This window comes from Elaeis guineensis, chromosome 11 (assembly GCF_000442705.2).
Source record: "Elaeis guineensis isolate ETL-2024a chromosome 11, EG11, whole genome shotgun sequence".
Lineage (NCBI taxonomy): Eukaryota > Viridiplantae > Streptophyta > Magnoliopsida > Arecales > Arecaceae > Elaeis > Elaeis guineensis.
This window is the reverse complement of record NC_026003.2, coordinates 17832960-17853329: the sequence shown is the minus strand read 5'-3', so window position 1 is coordinate 17853329 and position 20370 is coordinate 17832960. Positions and strand designations below refer to the sequence as shown.

At 39.5% G+C, this 20370-nt stretch overlaps 1 non-coding gene across 1 annotated transcript; it reads right to left on the bottom strand.

Moving 5' to 3' along the window:
- Positions 1-599: 599 nt before the first annotated feature.
- Positions 600-671, bottom strand: TRNAT-CGU (transfer RNA threonine (anticodon CGU)). The gene has a single exon. It is a non-coding gene; the product is annotated as a tRNA-Thr (tRNA).
- Between the last annotated feature and the right edge of the window lie 19699 nt (positions 672-20370).

Sequence of the window (20370 nt, the reverse complement as noted above, 5' to 3'; positions counted from 1 at the left end):
CCTAAACAATAATCAGAAAAGAAAATAAAATTTTTATCCATAAAATTTTTAAATTCTATATCAATTGTATCCTTTCCAAATGGATCCTTAATCAGACTTCAAATAGGATCTATTTGAAATTTAATATTTTATGTACCTCAAAACCTAGCCATGATCAGCTCTTCCACTTCCACAGCTTTGAAACTTCTTTCATATTCCAAACACAATTGTAACACAGTATTCCGTGAATAATTCCGTGCCTCGACTGTATTATGGACCATCTATATAAATTTCACTTTTTTTTTTTTTATCAAGCATGAATAACAGAAGGGATGGTTATTTACATCAATTGAATGGCTGGTTCGAATCAAGATTACATGGACGGTTTTCTCTCCACCAGAAGGCTGGAGAATTCATAAGAAACCAACTTTTTAATTGACACTGGCACTTCTTTTTGACCAATTCTTTGCAGACAGAGACATGAGGTTGTCATATGCTGGACTAATCCTCACCCAGTTACAACTAGAATAGCAAATTAAAATTCATGAAGGACTAAACCACCCACAAATAAATATAATTAAAACTTTTTTCTCATTTTAACAATAATATTTGACAGAAAGAGCTCCCAGCGAGGATCGAACTCGCCACCTTTCGCTTACGAAGCGAACGCACTACCACTATGCTACGGAAGCACGCACCACTCCGATAAATGTTGGTTCTAGTTCAGTAATTTCACAAGGCTTTTCTAAGAGCTGAACTTAGAAAACGGGCTTTTAGCTTGTTCTATAGTATGCTTTTTATGGTGTCAGAGATGGTCAGATGAAGTTATTGGCGAAAGACAACAGTACCCAAGCACTGCTTCAATCGGAGGAGGCTGTACCCAACCAAGTTCTTGCATCGTCTGGTGAACAAAAAAACATCAAAGAGAAGCATCAACTAGGGCCTTCACAAGCTTCTGTTTCTTATCAACATGGATAGGAACAAAAACATCAATTATTTCCTGACCAAAACTGATCATCCCCCACTCCTTGCTGTCTTCCAGACGGTTCTAATAACTCCTTGTTTATTTTCCATCTTTTCTCGGAACCTCCAGCATTAGAACCAATTGGAATACCAAGTGTACCAGTCACATCTTTAATGTTGGACCCACTAGTTAGCACAGGCTCCACCATCCATGTTCTCCCAAGGCAAAGGTGCTCTCTCTTTTCTTCTTTTTACTAGACCCTGGCTCCCTCAGCTTGGCACAGCAGTTGCTGTTTGAGTGGCAGGTAAGGCATACATCAACGCCAAAGCCCAAAAAAATCATCTAAAATATCATTTTAAGTTGTTATTACTTTTGTTGCCGCAAGTCTCCGAACTGACATTAGTTGTTCGCCAACATAGAGCTTGGATCTAGATTGAGGGTGCTTCCTCTTCCAAAAACTTATAATAAAAATTTACACTCACTAGAAATGCTCCGATGGGGGATCCTCTAATATTTAAGTTAACTGGAGCTTGAGAATAGGAAAAAAAAAAAAAAAGAGATGAGAGAGTGAGAGAGTGTAGACGTTGTTTTTCTTTACTTGCTTATCTTAAGATCTACTCATTACCTCCTTAAACAAAAGTAGAGCCATAGGCTACTACACCCGAATCTGGTGGCCATTAGGCCTTAATCTGGTAGGTTGTTAAGCCTTAACCTGGTAGGCCATTGTGATAGAAAATCTGCCTACTAACCTGCAAAGCATGGTTATTAGTCATGGGTGTTATTCATGGACTATGTCCACGTTCCAGATATCGTAGAAGCTTATGCGATATTATAGGAAGTTCCATCAGATCAACCTTATCATTGAGTGGGCAATGGCTTGAGATCAGTAGAATACCAATGTGACACTTTGATGGGAATCTACGATCGATTGAGTATGCATTTGTGAGGTCATAGGCCTCAGGACGGTGTATATCTGACGTCTAGGTTAGTTGACGATGAACTGGGGCTGGCATTCATCAGATTATCTTCCATCCAATGAGAAGATCAGTTATTGTCCTGGATCGTAGACTTGCTATTTCTCCATAGACTGGAGCTACATCATGATCTGAGCTATATCGTCCCAGGCTAAAGTGCTATGATTGATAAAAAATGACTCACATCTTGACATTTGCCCCCCACTACCAAGTCCAAAGCTAGCAAACTCACATCTCAACACTTGCCCCCTGCTACCAAATCTAAAGTAACTTGCTGACTTCGGATGATAGGAGTAGTTCGTTGGAGAGTCATTTTGATAGTCGAAAATATTCGAAGAGGATTGTCCTTCAGTTGATGCTGGTTAGATGCATCGCTGCTACTATGTAGAAGGTTATGGGCTCTAAACTATTCACATGAAGTACCATAATTATAAAAGCATGGGAATTGAGGCAGCATGCAGAGATCATTTAAGACATTCGATTTCGAGGATCTCTTCATTACTAGAGCTAATACATGGCAGAGCACATGTTTTTTATAATTGCTATGGATTACTATGGTGATCAAAGACCGACACATATCAGCATCTTGGAAGGATGTGTTAAACCATCAGGTTGATCTAAATCATTGGTGGCATTATAAATACGGGCTTCCTCCTACTTCTTTTCACGTTTGACTGATTCCTTTTCCTGATACACCACCTTCACTACTATTGAAAGAGTTCTCCATCATCGTTCATCATTTCCCAAGCTTCCGATGATTGTTTTTCAGGCCACAATTTGACTATCCAGTGGGCTTCTCTTTTTTTCTCTTCCTTTCTTGCACTTCCTAGGCTTTTCTCTGTGGCTTTTAGAATTTTTTTTCTCAGGCCTCTTATTCAGTTCTTTTTTCTACTTTCGTCCTTATTTTTTCTTATATTTTTCTTCTATTTTCGTGTTGGAACCAGATCTAGAGTTTCAGGGTTAGATCTTGAAACTTTTTCAAGATCATACAGCGGAAGACTAAAATAAATCAAAATTTATTTTTTAAAATCAGAGAATCTTTAGATCTAAGATCCTATTACATGATTATTACATAGCATTAAATCAAAAATTAAAATATATAGAGCATGAACTATATGTTGATCATATCAACATGTTTCTATACTACATCTAATGTATGTATTAAACAATAGATCAGATCTATTACCTTGCAAGTTAGACGTTCTAACCTTGCTGATCCGGGCTTGAGGATGATGTTGCAAGCTGCACACACGTCCGGCCTCTAGAAGTCGTCCACACGAGCCCATGAATCTCGATCAGAAGTCCTACTTCAGGAAATCAGCACAGTATGCTAGTACTGCGTTGATCCTTCTTTGATGGTTGATCAGGTGCCTCCTTCTTCTTGATTTGGACTCTTTCAAAGATGGAAAGTAGGAGGACGAGTTTTAGATCTGAGATGCTCTCAGAAAACTCAAGATGGAGGAAAGAAAGAGATGAAAATAAACAACCCTAGAAGAAGACCCTCTTCTTCTTCTCATTTCTCTCTCTAGACATCCTATCTTGTGTCTATTATATCTCTACGACCCAAAGGTCTTTCTCTCTGATTTTTGGATGGCCCAAAGGTCTCTCAAATCTCTATCTTCTCCAAAAATTTTATGAAAAAATTCATTTTATACAGAGAGATATGATAGAGTCCTTGTCTAGATCAAATACCTAGTCAAGGCTTATCCAAACATGGCAAGATAAGGGGTGCCCAACTCTTGAGCACCTCCTCCTTATTTTCGTTCATGGATCACCAGCAAAGGGTGCACAATGTGTACCCTAAAAACCATGAAAATTTTAAAAAAAATTTGGATAAATTTGATGCAAAATTGAAAGAGTTTTGGATTTCTAAAACTCTATCTCATAGAATTCGAAATCCAAACTTATTCCTCTTTGATTTGATCCAGACCACCTTCCATGTAAGAAAGAAGAGAGGAAACCTTTTGTGAATGTGGGAGAGACCTGGGAGAGGGCTTTTGTCACACAAAATAAGAGGAGATTGGCGTTGAATGAGAGAGAGGGCATGGGGAAGGCTTATGTGGCGCAAGGTGGAATCCTAATCTTACTAGGATTCTATCTTATGACTTGTTTTAATTTGATTTCTCAAACCAAATCAAACTAAAATTAGATCAACCAAATTAAAATAGGTCTTAACCCAATTAAGAACCTAATTTAATCAGATTAAATTAGATTTAAATCTGATTTAATTTTTTAATCAAATTAGAAATTAGATTGACCCAAGTCCTAGTTGAACTAGGACTAGTTTTTTCTTGCACTTGGCTTATCCAATAAATCAATTGGACTTGATCCAATCAAGCCTAAATCAAATCTAATTAAATCATATTTAATTAGATTTAATCTCAGTCCATTGGCTTTATCAAATTAAGTCAATTAGCAATCGAATTGCTAATCGATCCTCCTGCAACACTTGCACTGGGTTAAATGTCAATCGTATTGATCATTTAATCCTAGAACGATTCTTAATCGTTGATCAACCATCCGATCGGATCATGAACTCTAATGTGTGTGACCTCATAGGTCCGAACCTAAGCCGATAGCACGGGAATAAATTTTTGTATCAATCGAAGTGACCATCTAACAATGGTACCCGACGATCGGATAGGTCGAATGTGTAGAACAATATCCTTAGAACCCATGCAGATATAGTTTTCATATAATTCATCTCCTTAATCAAAATGATCATAAGATACCCTAGAGTTCAACTGTCAACTCTGATCAGGTTGTCCATATTGTATTTCAAAATATCAAATCCATCTGATGGATTATCCTGGCCAAGGTTTTGCTAAATTGAAATACAGCGACTCATTCTTCTCCAACTCTTGGAGTGGTCAATCCCATCTCGATCATACTCTGACTTCACAAGTACTTGACTGTGCCCAGAAGCCTTCCGTCCCTAAATTAAAAATTCTATTAGTCTAGTACCAAAGCACAGTGAGTTGCTTGCAAGTCACTGAGGCGATCTCAGATTTAAGGGACACTTATACCTATATCCCATCAGAGACATTCTCGACAGCAGAATACTCTGGAGTTGGTCACGTTCAATGATGATGTACCAATACATCTCACATGTATGCCATACCAGTGTCTCCACACTCTTTGGCTAAGAGGACAACCAACCCATATGGCCTACAGCGACCTATGCTCAATAGAAGCTGTCGTCCTTATTAACAGTCTATCATTTGGTCGTGAACTGTTTTAAGGACTAATCGATAAATCCTCTCTTTATCAATTCTAAATAGTCCTAAGGACTTCATCATAACAACAAAGTTCATTTGAAGATGAAAGCTTATGATGAAAATGCCAAATATATTTTATTTATTAACAAATCAATTATAATACTTGGTTGCTCAACCGTCAACAACTTGACGATTGACTTTTTGGGATACATTTCTCAACAACTCCCACTTGTCCTAAAGCCACTCGACACAGTATCTAATACCCATCTTCGACTTGTGGTTATCGAACTCCTTTATCGTCAGGGCTTTAGTGAAGGGGTCGGCCAGGTTCTCCTTTCCGTCGATCTTCTGAAGGTCGACGTCACCTCGATCCACGATCTTCCGGATCAGGTGGAAGCGGCGCAAGATGTGCTTCGTCCGCTGATGTGCTTTGGGTTCCTTCGTCTGAGCTATGGCACCAGTGCTGTCGCAGTAGAGCAGGACCGGACCATCGAGGGAGGGTGCTACTCTGAGCTCGTTGATAAATTTCCTCAGCCACACAGCTTCCTTCGCAGCATCCGATGCTGCGATGTACTCCGCTTCACAAACAGAGTCCACCACAGTATGCTGCTTGAAACTCTTCCAGCAGATGGCTCCACCATTCAGAGTAAAGATATAACCCGATACGCTCCTGCTGTCATCATGGTCAGATTGAAGGTTAGAGTCTGTGAACCCCACAAGTTTCAGATCTGACTCGCCATAAACTAACCATTGGTCCTTAGTATTTCTCAAATACTTAAGGATGGCTTTAACCACTTTTCAGTGATTTTCTCTAGGATTAGATTGGTATCTACTCATTACTCCTAGTGAGTATGCCACATCTGGTCTTGTACATGTCATGGCGTACATGATAGATTCCATGGCTGAAGTATATGGGACTCTACTCATATGCTTTCTCTCTTCAGGAGTTATCGGACAATTCTTCTTAGAGAGAGAAATTTTATGGCCGATCAGTAGATAGCCCTTCTTGAAATTCTCCATGCTGAACCTCTTCAGCACAGTGTCTATGTGAAGCAAAAATTCAGTGCAGGGGCAAAATGATAATTTTAAAACTTTTTCAAAATTACTATTTTACAGCGAAATTATTAATTAATCTCATTAATTAATACTAATTAAACCTACACTAGGATCTAAATATGATACAACAGCATGCATTTAAATTTGAAATTCAAATTTGAAACAGTAAACTTTTTACTGTACTGTGTTCAAAATACATCATCTTTTGCGGGTAGTCGATCACCGTAATCTGATCACCGTCGGAGGGCTTTGATCGTCACGTCGCAGCCACACTAGTGTCTGACCTTTGTGGATCATCCACACAAAGCTCCCGTCTGATCGGCTCCTCACGAATGCTAGTTCGTGATTTCACCCTTTTGATGGCTGATGTTGATCGAACTTCTTCGATCGATGTGTGCTGACTCCTCGGATGCTCCGGATCGTCTGCACGATTGGTTGAGAAGCTGATGGATCTCTCCCTAAAATTTGGTGGACTCACGACACTCGTGGCACACCAATCTCACTTCCCGAACCCTAGGTAGAAACCCTAAGGTACACACCAAAAAACCTTGCGCCCACTTCTCTCTCCTTTTTCTCTCCTCTCGGTAAATTTTGAACACTTCAAAATTTTTCTAAAACCTCCCCATGCCCCTTATCTCTTCTTCCTTTTTTTTCTTGCCCACGCCCCCTCCCTTTCTCATTTTATAAAATATCGCAAGAGATGTTGAAAGCGTGTGAGTGGATAAGAAGAGGTGGTTGCTCACTTAAATTCAAATCAAATTTGAATTCAAGTGTCAACTAATCTTATCCTCATCCATTTGTGCGAGAAAGAAGAGATGGCGTGGCCTTTTTTTTTTTTGTGCATGGAGACTTTCACGAGAAATCATTTCTCATGTGGAATATGAGGCGCACAAAAGAGGATAAGCTGGCACATGGTTATTTGGTTATCCATTCAAATTCAAAACCCCTTTGAATTTGGATGGGTAACAAACTAAGTTAATCCAAATAATTGACGTACAGAAACATGGGCGTGAGAGAGCTTTGCATGGGAGAAAATTTACGAGAAAATTTTTTCTCGTGAATTCAAATGGGCGTAAGAAAGTTGGGTGGCACAGAGAATTTAAAACAAGATAGTTTGATTCAAATTGAGCCAACCTAATTAAAAAAGGTTAAGCACAATTAGACCAGATTAAACCCAACACAATTAGGCTTAATTAGGCTCAATAAAATCCTAATCAAATCAGGAATTAACTAAACCTAACCCCTAATCAAATCAGGGACTAAGCCACCTTAGCGATTAGATCAATACTTAACCTAATCGGGTCCATCCAAACTGAATCCAATTCAATTGGACTTGATCTAAAAATAATTACTCAATCAAATTGAGTTAATTAGCGATCAAATCACTAATTAAACCTCTCATAAATATTGAGTCCAAATTCGATGGGTAATTAGGCATCAGAGACCATCGATATGAAATCCTGATCAAAGAGTTCAAATTTTAAATTAAAAATTTGAAATTCAAGATTTTGACCCCGATACTCAAAATGTGTGGAACTCATGATCAGACAATCCTAATTCTCAATCATAGAGTCTCAGACACATAAGACTCATAATCAGCCATTAGATCAGAAAGGAACCTCTAATGTGTGTGACCCCGCAGGTTCGAACCTAAACCGGTAGCACAGGAACCAATTCCTGTACTAATCGAAGTGACCATCTAGCAATGGTACCCGACGATCGGATAGGTCGAATAGTCACAATCGCAACATTCAGAACCTACGTGAATATGGTTACCATATAATTCATCCCTTTTGACCCCTGTGTTTAGGATGACTCAGGGTTAAACTGTCAACCCTGATGAGATCATCCGAATCATGCTCAACTCAATTAGTCCTGTGACTCCTCACTAGGACTACCCTGGTCAAGATTTTGCTAAATTAAAATACGACTGTACACAGCTCCTAAACTGGAGTGGTCAATCCCATCTTGACACACGCACAGACAAGTCAAGTACTTGACTACACCCAGCAGCCTTCCGTCACTAAATTAGAAATTCAGGTAGTCCAGTGCCTAAGTGCAGTGAGTTGCTTGCAAGTCACCGTGGCGGTCTCAGGTCGGAGGAATATTTATACCCATATCCCATCGGAGCAAATCTTGACAGCAGAAATAGCTCCGGAGTCGGTCACGTTCAGTGCAGATGTACCATTACATCTCACCTGTATACCATACCAGTGTCTCCACACTCTTTGGTTATGAGGACAACCAACCCATATGGCACACAATGACCTATGCTCGATAAACGTTATCATCCTTGGTAACAACGTATCATTTGGTCGCAAACAGGTTTAAGGACTAAGCGACAAATCCTCCTTTGTCGAGTCTAAATAGTCCTAAGGATTTCGCCACAACACAGGAGTTCATTAGAAGATGAAACATTTGTGATGAAAAATACCAAAATAACTTTTATTTATAATTCATGTACTAATATAAAAGGAGCACAACCATCAACAGGCTGATGATTGGCTTTGAGACACTATTCCCAATAATCTCCCACTTGGTCTAAAATCAATCGGTGCAGTATCTAATACCCATCTTCGACTTGTAGTCGTTGAACTCCTTCACCGTAATGGCTTTAGTGAATGGGTCGGTCAGGTTCTCCTTCCCGTCGATCTTCTGAAGGTCGATGTCACCTCGATCCACGATCTCCCGGATGAGATGGTAGCGGCGCAGAATATGCTTCGTCTGCTGGAGTGCCTTTGGTTCCTTCGCCTGAGCAATGGCTCCAGAGCTGTCGCAGTAGAGCAAAACTGGACCAACAAGGGAGGGTGCTACTCTGAGCTCAGTGATGAATTTTTTCAGCCACACCGCTTCTTTGGCAGCATCTGATGCAGCAATATACTCCGCCTCGCATACTGAATCAGCTACAGTGTGCTGCTTGGAACTCTTCCAGCAGACAGCCCCACCATTAAGGGTAAAAATAAATCCTGACACACTCTTGCTGTCATCGTGATCAGACTGGAAACTAGAGTCTGTAAACCCTATAAGTCTCAAGTCCGATTCACCATATACAAGCCACTGGTCCTTAGTATTTCTTAAATACTCCAGGATGGTTTTAACAACCTTCCAGTGATTCTCCCCTGGATCAGATTGGTATCTACTCACTATCTCTAGTGAGTATTCCACATCTGGTCGTGTACATGTCATGGCGTACATGATAGATCCCACTGCCGAAGCATATAAAATCCTACCCATATGCTCACTCTCTTGAGGTGTTGTCGGACAATCCCTTTTCGAGAGAAAAATTCCATGGCCTATCGGTAGATAGCCTTTCTTGGAATTCTCCATGCTGAACCTTTTCAGCATAGTATCAATGTATGTGGACTGGGATAAGCCAAGCAACCTTTTGGATCTATCCTATAGATCCTCATCCCTAGGATGTAGGAAGCTTCTCCCAGATCCTTCATGGAGAACTGTGACGATAGCCAAATCTTTATTCCCTATAATGCAGGGAAGTCATTCCCGATTAAGAGAATATCATCCACATACAATACAAGAAATACTACTACTGGACCATTAGCCCACTTATAAATGCAGGGCTCTTCTCCGTTTTTAACGAAGCCATACATTTTGATCATCCTATCAAAACATATGTTTCAACTCCAAGATGCCTGCTTAAGTCCATAAATGGACCTTTGTAGCTTGCATACCTTAGACTCATCTGTGGATGTGAATCCTTCAGGTTGTATCATATACACCTCTTCGTCCAGTTCTTCGTTTAGGAAAGTTGTCTTCACATCCATCTGCCAGATTTCATAGTCTAGATGGGCAGCTATCGCAAGCATAATCCGAATGGATTTGAGCATTGCCACAAGAGAAAATGTCTCATCATGGTCTATACCATAACGTTGACGATATCCCTTGGCAATCAGACGGGCTTTATAGGTCTCCACCTTTCCGTCTGCACCCCTTTTCCTCTTGAAGACCCACTTACACCCTATGGGTTTCACTCCTTCGGGTGAGTCAACCAATGTCCACACATCATTGACCTTCATAGACTCCATTTCGGATTTCATGGCCTCTAGCCATTTCTCAGAGTCAAATCTCTGCATTGCATCCATGTAGGTGATCGGATCCTCATCGTTTTCATCAAGTTCGACAGGATCGCCATCCCAGACCAAGAAATCATAGTATCTGTCCGGTTGATCTGATCTAATCAAATCTGGTTCAGGTTCAGTAACATGTGTCGATTTTTTCACCTATCAAACTTCGTCAAGTTCGACCTTAGAGGCAATAGTTCCTTCACTAAGGAACTCCTTTTCTAAAAAGATTGCCTTAAGGCTGACAAACACCTTTTGCTCATCAGCAAGGTAGAAATAATACCCTTTGGTCTCTTTTGGGTACCCTATAAAATTACACTTGTCAGACCTAGGTCCAAGCTTGTCTGTAATTAAACGTTTTACATAAGTCGGACACCTCCAAACCCTAAGGTGCGAGAGTACTGGCTTACGTCCTATCCATATCTCATATGGCGTTTTGGCTACAGACTTACTCGAAACTCTATTTAGAAGGTAACAAGCCGATTCGAGCGCATATCTCCAGAGGAAGATCGGCAGACCAGCAAACCCCATCATGGATCGAACCATGTCCAATAAGATCCGATTCCTCCTTTCAGATACACCATTATACTGTGGTGTTCCAGGTGGAGTCCACTGAGAGAGAATCCCATTCTCTCCTAGATACGTCAGAAAGTCATTGGAAAGGTATTCACCTCTTCGATCAGATCGAAGAATTTTAATACACTTCCTAGTTTATTTTTCTACCTTATTTCAAAATAGTTTGAACATTTCAAACGACTCCGACTTATGCTTCATTAAGTAGACATACCCATACCTCGATAGGTCATCTGTGAAGGTTATGAAGTAGAAATATCCACCTCTTGCACTTGAGCTCATAGGTCCACATACATCAGAATGTACCAGACCCAAGAGTTCACTGGCTCACTCACCTTTTCCAGTAAAAGGTGACTTGGTCATCTTTCCAAGAAGATAAGACTCACAGGTTGGAAGTGATTCACAATCATCAAGTTCAAGAATTCCTTCTTGAGCCAACCTGTTTATCCTGTTCTTATTGATATGACCTAGCCAACAGTGCCAAAGGTAGACTTCTGACACATTATCTATTCTAGGACATTTACCGAAGTTTTGAACCACATTAACAGGCTGTGATAGTAAGTAAATTTTATTATTTAATTATCCAACAAACATTGTAACATCATTCAAAATGATATTGCAAATATTTTTTTTATTAAAAAATCATAACCGTACATGGCCAAAAGGCCTACAGAAATAATATTTAATAAAAAGCTTGGACAATAGTGACATTCACTCAGAATTACATTACGAGAATTGATTACAAGACTCATGATTCCTAAAGCTAGAACTGAAACTTTGCTTCCATCTCCCACGTTCAGGAACCTCTCATCTTCATCAAATCTCCTACTGACCTGCAGACCCTGCATCGAATTATAAATATGATAAGGGCTTCCGGTATCCAATACCCAGGCAGTAGTATCACAAATAGAAAAGTTGCAAGGAGTTATCATATAATTACCTTGCTTCTTCTTCAACCTGTTCGGGTCCAGGGAGGCAATGTATTGAGGACAGTTCCTCTTCCAATGCCCCTGCTTCTTGCAAAAGAAGCACTCTGCCTGGCTCTGGTCGGGCTTACGCTTCTTGGTCTGACCTTGTGCAATCGTCCCAGCATGAGGCTGCACCTTCTTGTTCTTCTTCTTCTTGTTCTTCTTCCCCTTCCCAAAGGGTCGACGATGAGAAGAAGACCCTCCCACTACATTCACCGACTCCTTATGGAGTTGGTGATCCTTCTCAAAGTTCTGCAGCAACCCCAACAACCCATGGTAGTTTACTGCAGGTTTTGTCATTCGAAAATGAGTAAGGAATGGGAGGAAGGATTTGGGCAAAGAATTAAGGATCGCATCCTTACCGAGCTGCTCGTGCAGAGGAAAACCCAATTTGCTTAGGCACTCAATCATCTCGATCATGTACAGTACATGATCAGTGACTGAGGCCCCATCCCTCATCCGAGCATTGAATGGGAAGAGAGGGCCTTTAAACCCTACTTTTCTCCTATGACCGGACGGCCATGGCAACCAACCCAATTAGATTACTTGCTACTTGGATCAAGTATATCTAAATATACCAATTTCAAAATTTAAATTTTGAATTTTAAATTTTAAATTTCAAATTTTAAATTTTAAATTTCAAATTTAAGATTTCAACCAAATTTCAAATTTCAAATTTTCAATCTTTGAATTTTAAATTTTTGAATTTTGAATTTTAAATTTCAAATTTTGAATTTCAAATTTCAAATTTCAAATTTCAAATTTTAAATTTTAAATTTTGAATTTCAAATTTGAAACTTCTAATAAATTTCAAATTTTAAATTTTAAATTTTGAATTTCAAATTTAAAATTTTGAATTTCAAATTTAAACTTATAGATTACACCTTAATCTACGCATGCATATGTATATCATATTCTAGAACCATGCTCTGATACCATTTGAAGCAAAAATTTAGTGCAGGGGCAAATTGATAATTTTAAATTTTTTTCAAAATTACTATTTTACAGTAAAATTATTAATTAATCTCATTAATTAATACTAATTAACCCTACACTAGGATCTAAATATGATACAACAGCATGCATTTAAATTTGAAATTCAAATTTGAAACAGTAAACTTTTTACTGTACTGTGTTCAGAACAATCACCTTTTGTGGGTAGTCGATCACCGCAATCTGATCACCGTCGGAGGACTCTGATCGTCACATCGCAGCCACACTAGTGTCTGACCTCTGCGGATCATCCACACGAAGCTCCCGTCTGATCGGCTCCTCACGAATGCTAGTTCGTGATTTCACCCTTTTAATGGCTGATGTTGATCGAACTTCCTCGATCGATGTGTGTCGACTCTTCGGACACTCTGGATCATCTGCACGGTTGGTTGAGAGGCTGATGGATCTCTCCCTGAAATTTGGTGGACTCACGACACTCGTGGCACACCAATCTCACTTTTCGAACCCTAGGTAGAAACCCTAGGGTACACACCAAAAAACCTTGCGCCCACTTCTCTCTCCTTTTTCTCTCCTCTCGGTAAATTTTGAACACTTCAAAATTTTTCCAGAACCTCCCCATGCCCCTTATCTCTTCTTCCTTTTCTTTCTTGCCCACGCCCCTTATCTCGTGAATTCAAATGGGCGTAAGAAAGTTGGGCGGCGCAGGGAATTTAAAACAAGGTGGTTTGATTCAAATTGAGTCAACCTAATTAAAATAGGTTAAGCATAATTAGATCAGATTAAACCCAACATAATTAGGCTTAATTAGGCTCAATAAAATTCTAATCATATCAGGAATTAACTAAACCTAACCCCTGATCAAATCAGGGACTAAGCCACCTTAGCGATTAGATCAACACTTAATCTAATTGGGTCAATCCAAACTGAATCCAATTCAATTGGACTTGATTTAAAAATAATTACTCAATCAAATTGAGTTAATTAGTGATCAAATCACTAATTAAACCTCTCATAAATATTGAGTCCAAATTCGATGGGCAATTAGGCATCAGAGACCATCGATATGAAATCTTGATCAAAGAGTTCAAATTTCAAATTTGAAATTTGAAATTCAAAATTTTGACCCCGATATCCAAAATATGTGGAACTCATGATCAGAGAATCTTAATTCTTAATCATAGAGTTTCAGACACATAAGACTCATAATCAGCCATCAGATCAGAAAGGAACCTCTAATGTGTGTGACCCTGCAGGTTCGAACCTAAGCCGGTAGCACAGGAACCAATTCCTATACTAATCGAAGTAACCATCTAGCAATAGTATCCGACGATCGGATAGGTCGAATAGTCACAATCACAACATTCAGAACCTACGTGAATATGGTTACCGTATAATTCATCCCTTTTGACCCCTGTGTTTAGGACGACTCAGGGTTAAACTGTCAACCCTGATGAGATCATCCGAATCGTGCTCAACTCAATTAGTCCTGTGACTCCTCACTAGGACTACCCTGGTCAAGATTTTGCTAAATTGAAACACGACTGTACACAGCTCCTAAACTAGAGTGGTCAATCCCATCTTGACACACGCACCGACAAGTCAAGTACTTGACTACACCCAGCAGCCTTCCATCACTGAATTAGAAATTCAGGTAGTCCAATGCCTAAGTGCAGTGAGTTGCTTGCAAGTCACCGTGGCGGTCTCAGGTCGGAGGGACATTTATACCCATATCCCATCGGAGCAAATCTTGACAGCAGAAATAACTCCAGAGTCGGTCACGTTCAGTGCAGATGTACCATTACATCTCACCTGTATGCCATACCAGTGTCTCCATACTCCTTGGTTATGAGGACAACCAATCCATATGGCACACAACGACCTATGCTCGATAAATGTTGTCGTCCTTGGTAACAACGTATCATTTGGTCGCGAACAGGTTTAAGGACTAAGCGACAAATCCTCCTTTGTCGAGTCTAAATAGTCCTAAGGACTTCACCACAACATAGGAGTTCATTAGAAGATGAAATATTTATGATGAAAAATACTAAAATAATTTTTATTTATTTATAATTCATGTACTAATACAAAAGGAGCACAACCATCAACAGGCTGACGATTGGCTTTGGGATACTATTCCCAATACTATGTACATGGACTGGGATAACCCAAGCATCTTTTTAGATCTATCCCTATAGATCTTCATCCTTAAGATGTAGGATGCTTCACCCAAGTCCTTCATGGAGAACTGTGATGACAACCAAATTTTTATTCCCTGTAGTGTGGGGATGTCATTCCCGATTAAGAGAATGTCATCCACGTATATGACAAGGAATACCACAACTGGACCATTTGCCCATTTATAGATGCAGGGCTCTTCTCCATTCTTAATGAAGCCATATGTTTTGATCACCTTATCAAAATGCATGTTCCAACACTAAGAAGCTTGCTTCAATCCATAAATGGATCTCTGAAGCTTGCACACCTTGGATTCATCTGTGGATGTAAACCCCTCAGGTTGTATCATATACACCTCTTCGGTCAGATCTCCATTCAGGAAAGCTGTCTTTACATCCATCTGCCAGATCTCATAATCTAGATGGGCAGCTATTGCAAGCATTATCCGAATAGATTTGAGCATTGTCACAGGGAAAAATATCTCGTCATAGTCAATACCATAACATTGACGATACCTCTTGACAACCAGACGGGCTTTATAGGTCTCCACCTTTCCGTCTGCACCCCTCTTTCTTTTGAAGACCCATTTACACCCAATGGGTTTAACCCCTTCAGGTGGGTCAACCAATGTCCATACATCGTTGATCTTCATGGACTCTATTTCGGATTTTATGGCTTCAAGCCATTTCTCAGAATCAGGTCTCTGCATTGCATCCATATAGGTGATCGGATCCTCATTATTCTCATCAAGTTCGATGGGATCACCATCCCGGACCAAAAAATTATAGTATCTGTCCGACTGACGCGGTACTCTACCGGATCGTCTTAATGGTGCAGGTACATTGGACTCCGAATCTGATCTAATCATATCCGACTCAGGTTCAGCTATTGGTGTCGGTCTTTCTACCTATTGAACTTCATCAAGTTCAACCTTAGAGGCAACGGTTCCTTCACCAAGGAACTCTTTTTCTAAAAAGATTATCTTAAGACTGACGAACACCTTTTGTTCATCAGCATGGTAGAAAAATATCTTTTTGTCTCTTTGGGGTACCCTATGAATGAGCATTTTTCAGACCTAGGTCCAAGTTTATCTGTGACTAATCGTTTGACATAGGCCGGACACCCCCAGACCCTAAGGTGTGAAAGTGCTAGCTTACGTCCTATCCATATCTTATATGGAGTCTTAATTACAGACTTACTTGGAACTTTATTTAACAGATAACAGGCCAATTCAAGTGCATATCCCCAGAAGGATATCGGCAAGCTAGCAAAACCCATCATGGATCGGACCATGTCTAACAGAGTCCGATTCCTCCTTTCAGACATACCATTCAGCTGTGGTGTTCCTAGAGGAGTCCATTGGGAGAGAATCCCATTCTCTCTTAGATATATGAGAAACTCACTAGAAAGATATTTTCCTCCTCGATCAGATCGAAGAGTTTTAATACTCTTCCCAGTTTATTTTTTTACTTCACTTCGGAATCGTTTGAACATTTCAAATGAATCCGACTTATATTTCATCAGATAGACATATCCATATCGGGATAGGTCATCCGTGAAAGTTATGAAGTAGAAATATCCACCTCTAGCACTGGTGCTCATGGGTCCACATACATCAGTATGTACTAGGCCCAAGAGCTCAGTAGCTCTCTCACCTTTTCCAGTAAAAGGTGACTAGGTCATTTTACTAAGAAGACAGGACTCACAGGTTGGAAGTGATTCACAATCACTGACTTCGAGGATTCCTCTTGAGTCAACCTGTTTATTCTGTTCTTGTTTATATGACCTAGCCTCCAATGCCATAAGTAGATATCTGACACACTATCTAATCTAGGGTGCTTGCCAGTAGAATAGACTCTTATCAGACTTGATCTTTTTGGTTTGGCTCTGTACTGATGTCCCAGCCTGAACTTGCACCTTCTTCACTTTCTTCTTCTTGTTCTTCTTTCTTTTCTCAAAGGGTTGAGAACCAGAAGACGAACCTCCCACTAAGTTCACCGACTCCTTGAGGAGTTGGTGATCCTTCTCAAAGTTCTGAAGCAACCCTAGTAACCCGTGGTGTTTACTTCAGGCTTTGTCATTCTATAATGAGTGAGGAATGGGAGATAAGACTTGGGCAGCGAGTTCTGTATTGCACCTTTCTCAAGCTGCTCATGCAAGGAAAAACTGAGCTTGCTCAATCGTTCCATCAGCTCGATCATGTACAATACATGATCAGTGACAGAGGCACCATCCTGCATTTTGACGTTGAAGATGGTACAACTAGTCTTGTGCCTCTCTACGTCATCGGGTGTGCCAAAGGCATCCTTCAATACTTGAAGCATGTCCTTTGGCTGAGCCGTCTCGAATCTGCGACTGAACTCATCGCTCATGGCAGCCAGCATGATACAGCGCACCGTGATCCGATCACTGAGCCACTTCTGGTAAGTGTCTCTGACTGTTCCACGTGCATTGACAGCTGGCTTCTCAAGTGCAGGATCCATTATCACATATAGGATCCGTTCATGCTCCAGGACTATCTTCAACTTTCGATACCAGCTACTGAAGTTGGGTCCCACCAACTTATCATTGTCCAACAATGATCGGAGCGATAGGAAAGTGGCCATATTTGCACAAAGGAGAACCATAACCTAATTAGTAATTGATTTATTAAACTTAAAGATTTGGACTTTAATCAAAAGGTTTCTTCCACTATTTTATTCGAATTGGTAGCCTCTACCTCCAATTCGAGGAATTACCCTAATTCCTAAGTGGGTACTAGAATCCACTTAGACTGCACACAAGTCCAACTTTGGTTGGCCAACCCATGTACATCTAAGGGTAGGTTCATAACCAATTATTTTTTTAAATAATTTCTAGTAATTTTAATTTTGCCCCAGAAACCTAATCAGTAGGCTTTGTCCTCCACTGTAAGGATCCGGTTAGGTCCAACCATTAACATGATCATACTTGGTGTATCTAACCAACGAATGATTAAGTCCAACTTTGGTTGGTTCACCTAACCACCATTAGAGAGACACTTCTAAGTCGTCATATGATGAGTGATAATTTCATTAATCAACAAGCACCAGGCCTTTGGGTCTGCAATGATTATTGAGTTAATGGACTCATTATCAAACACCTTAATGAGAGGCTATGACTCAGTTATCTTCATAACTTTGTCATTTTAAGGACTAATAATTTTAGAAGATTAAATAATTTAGAGGATGAGGTCAGATGAACCAGCTTATCATGATCCTCCCACTGGCTTTACCAAGTCAGCTTAAGGGAGACCATTAAAAGGGCTGGTCTAGGAGCACCTAAATCAGTCACACTGATTTACCTAGCTGACATGGGTCAGCTCGAATAGTCAAGTGATCCGATCAAAACATAATTTCACCAAAAGATCAGGTAAGTTCGATCAGTGGGAGGGTCTGCCAAAGCTTGCCTTAGACACCATCAGAAATGACCAGGCGGGCTCCCAATTAAAAACTACCAGTCTGGTTTACCTTAGATACCAACTGATTAATTAGTTTCGATTAGATCAACCTAATAATTCATGCTAGACCGCTTAGCCAAGAATCAAGTCCATTTGGTTCTCGTTAAAGACATGGACTTGACCAACTACAACTATTGTAATTGATCTAGAGAATCCTTGACCTAATCTAAGACAATAATTGATTAGATTTAGTCAATTCTCTAATTAAGTCCATCTTTAATCTAACCATAGGTCTAACCCAATTAATGGACCTAATTCCCATTAACCCAATGTGTTATGGTTTGTGTCTTAGGTTCTTCAATTTACAATCCTAGAACCTAATCAAACAACTTCTTAATTCTTAATTAAGTTTTGGACTGAGGGTTGGGTTCGACTTTTCAAAAAATAATTTTTATATTGTAAAATAATTTTATAATATGATTCTACCAACCATATTGCATGTTGATTTCATAATCAAGATACAAGTGAAATAAACATGAAACTACTTTAGATCTAATCTAAACAGGTTCATGTAATTGAAACAATTTCAACTTTAAACAATTTCTTTGCACAAAAATTATTAACAAAGAGATTTTATTTCAGATTTAAATATCTTTTAAATCTAATAAATCATAAATTTAATCTAGATCATATCTAACAAATTTATGATTAAAGATAGATCTACACAAACTAGGACAACCTTTGCACTGTAAGGGGTAAACCTTACAGCAGGACAACCTTGCAGTTTGTGATTGATCTAAAATTTTAATTTCAGATTTAATAATCAGATTATAAATTAGATCTAATCTAAAAAATAATCTAAGCATGTATAAATAATCATGTAATAAAGAACCTAGGCTCTGATACCAATTGTAGGAACCAGATCTAGGGTTTCAGGGTTAGATCTTGAAACTTTTTCAAGATCATACAGCGGAAGACTAAAATAAATCAAAATTTATTTTTAAAATCAGAAATCCTAGATCTAAGATCCTATTACATGATTATTATATAGCATTAAATCAAAAATTAAAATATATAAATATAGCATGAACTACATGTTGATCATATCAACATGTTTCTATACTACATCTAATGTATGTATTAAACAATAGATCAGATCTATTACCTTGCAAGTTAGATGTTCTAACCTCTGATGGGCTTAAGGATGATGTTGCAAGCGCACACGCTCCGGCCTCTAGGAGTCATCCACACGAGCCCACGAATCTCGATCAGAAGTCCTGCTTCAGGAAATCAGCACAGTATGCTAGTACTGCGCTGATCCTTCTTTGATGGTTGATCAGGTGCCTCCTTCTTCTTGATTTGGACTCTTCCAAAGATGAAAGTAGAAGGAGGAGTTTCAGATCTGAGACTCTCAGGAAACTCAAGATGGAGGGAGGAAAGATATGAAAACAAAAACCCTAGAAGAAGACCCTCTTCTTCTTCTTTTTCTCTCTAGACACCCTAACTTGTCTTTTATATCTCCACGACCCAAAGGTTTCTCTCTGATTTTTGGATGGCAAAGGTCTCTCAAATATCTATCTTCTCAAAATTTATGAAGAAACTCATTTTATATAGAGAGATATGATAGAGTCCTTGTCTAGGTCAAATACCTAGTCAAGGCTTATCCAAACATGGCAAGTTAAGGGCGCCCAACTCTTGAGCACCTCCTCCATTTCATGCATGGATCACAGAAAGGGTGCACAATGTACCCTAAAAGCCAAAAATTCAAAAAAAATTTGGATAAATTCGGTGCAAAATTGAAAGAGTTTTGGATTTCTAAAACTCTATCTCATAGAATTCGAAATCCAAACTTATTCCTTTTGATTTGATCCAAACCACCTTCCATGTAAGAAAGAAGAGGAGACCTTTTGTGAACGTGGGAGAGACCTGGGAGAGGGCTTTTGTCGCACAAAATAAGTGGAGATTGGCGTTGAATAAGAGAGAGGGCGTGGGAAGGCTTATGTGGCGCAAGG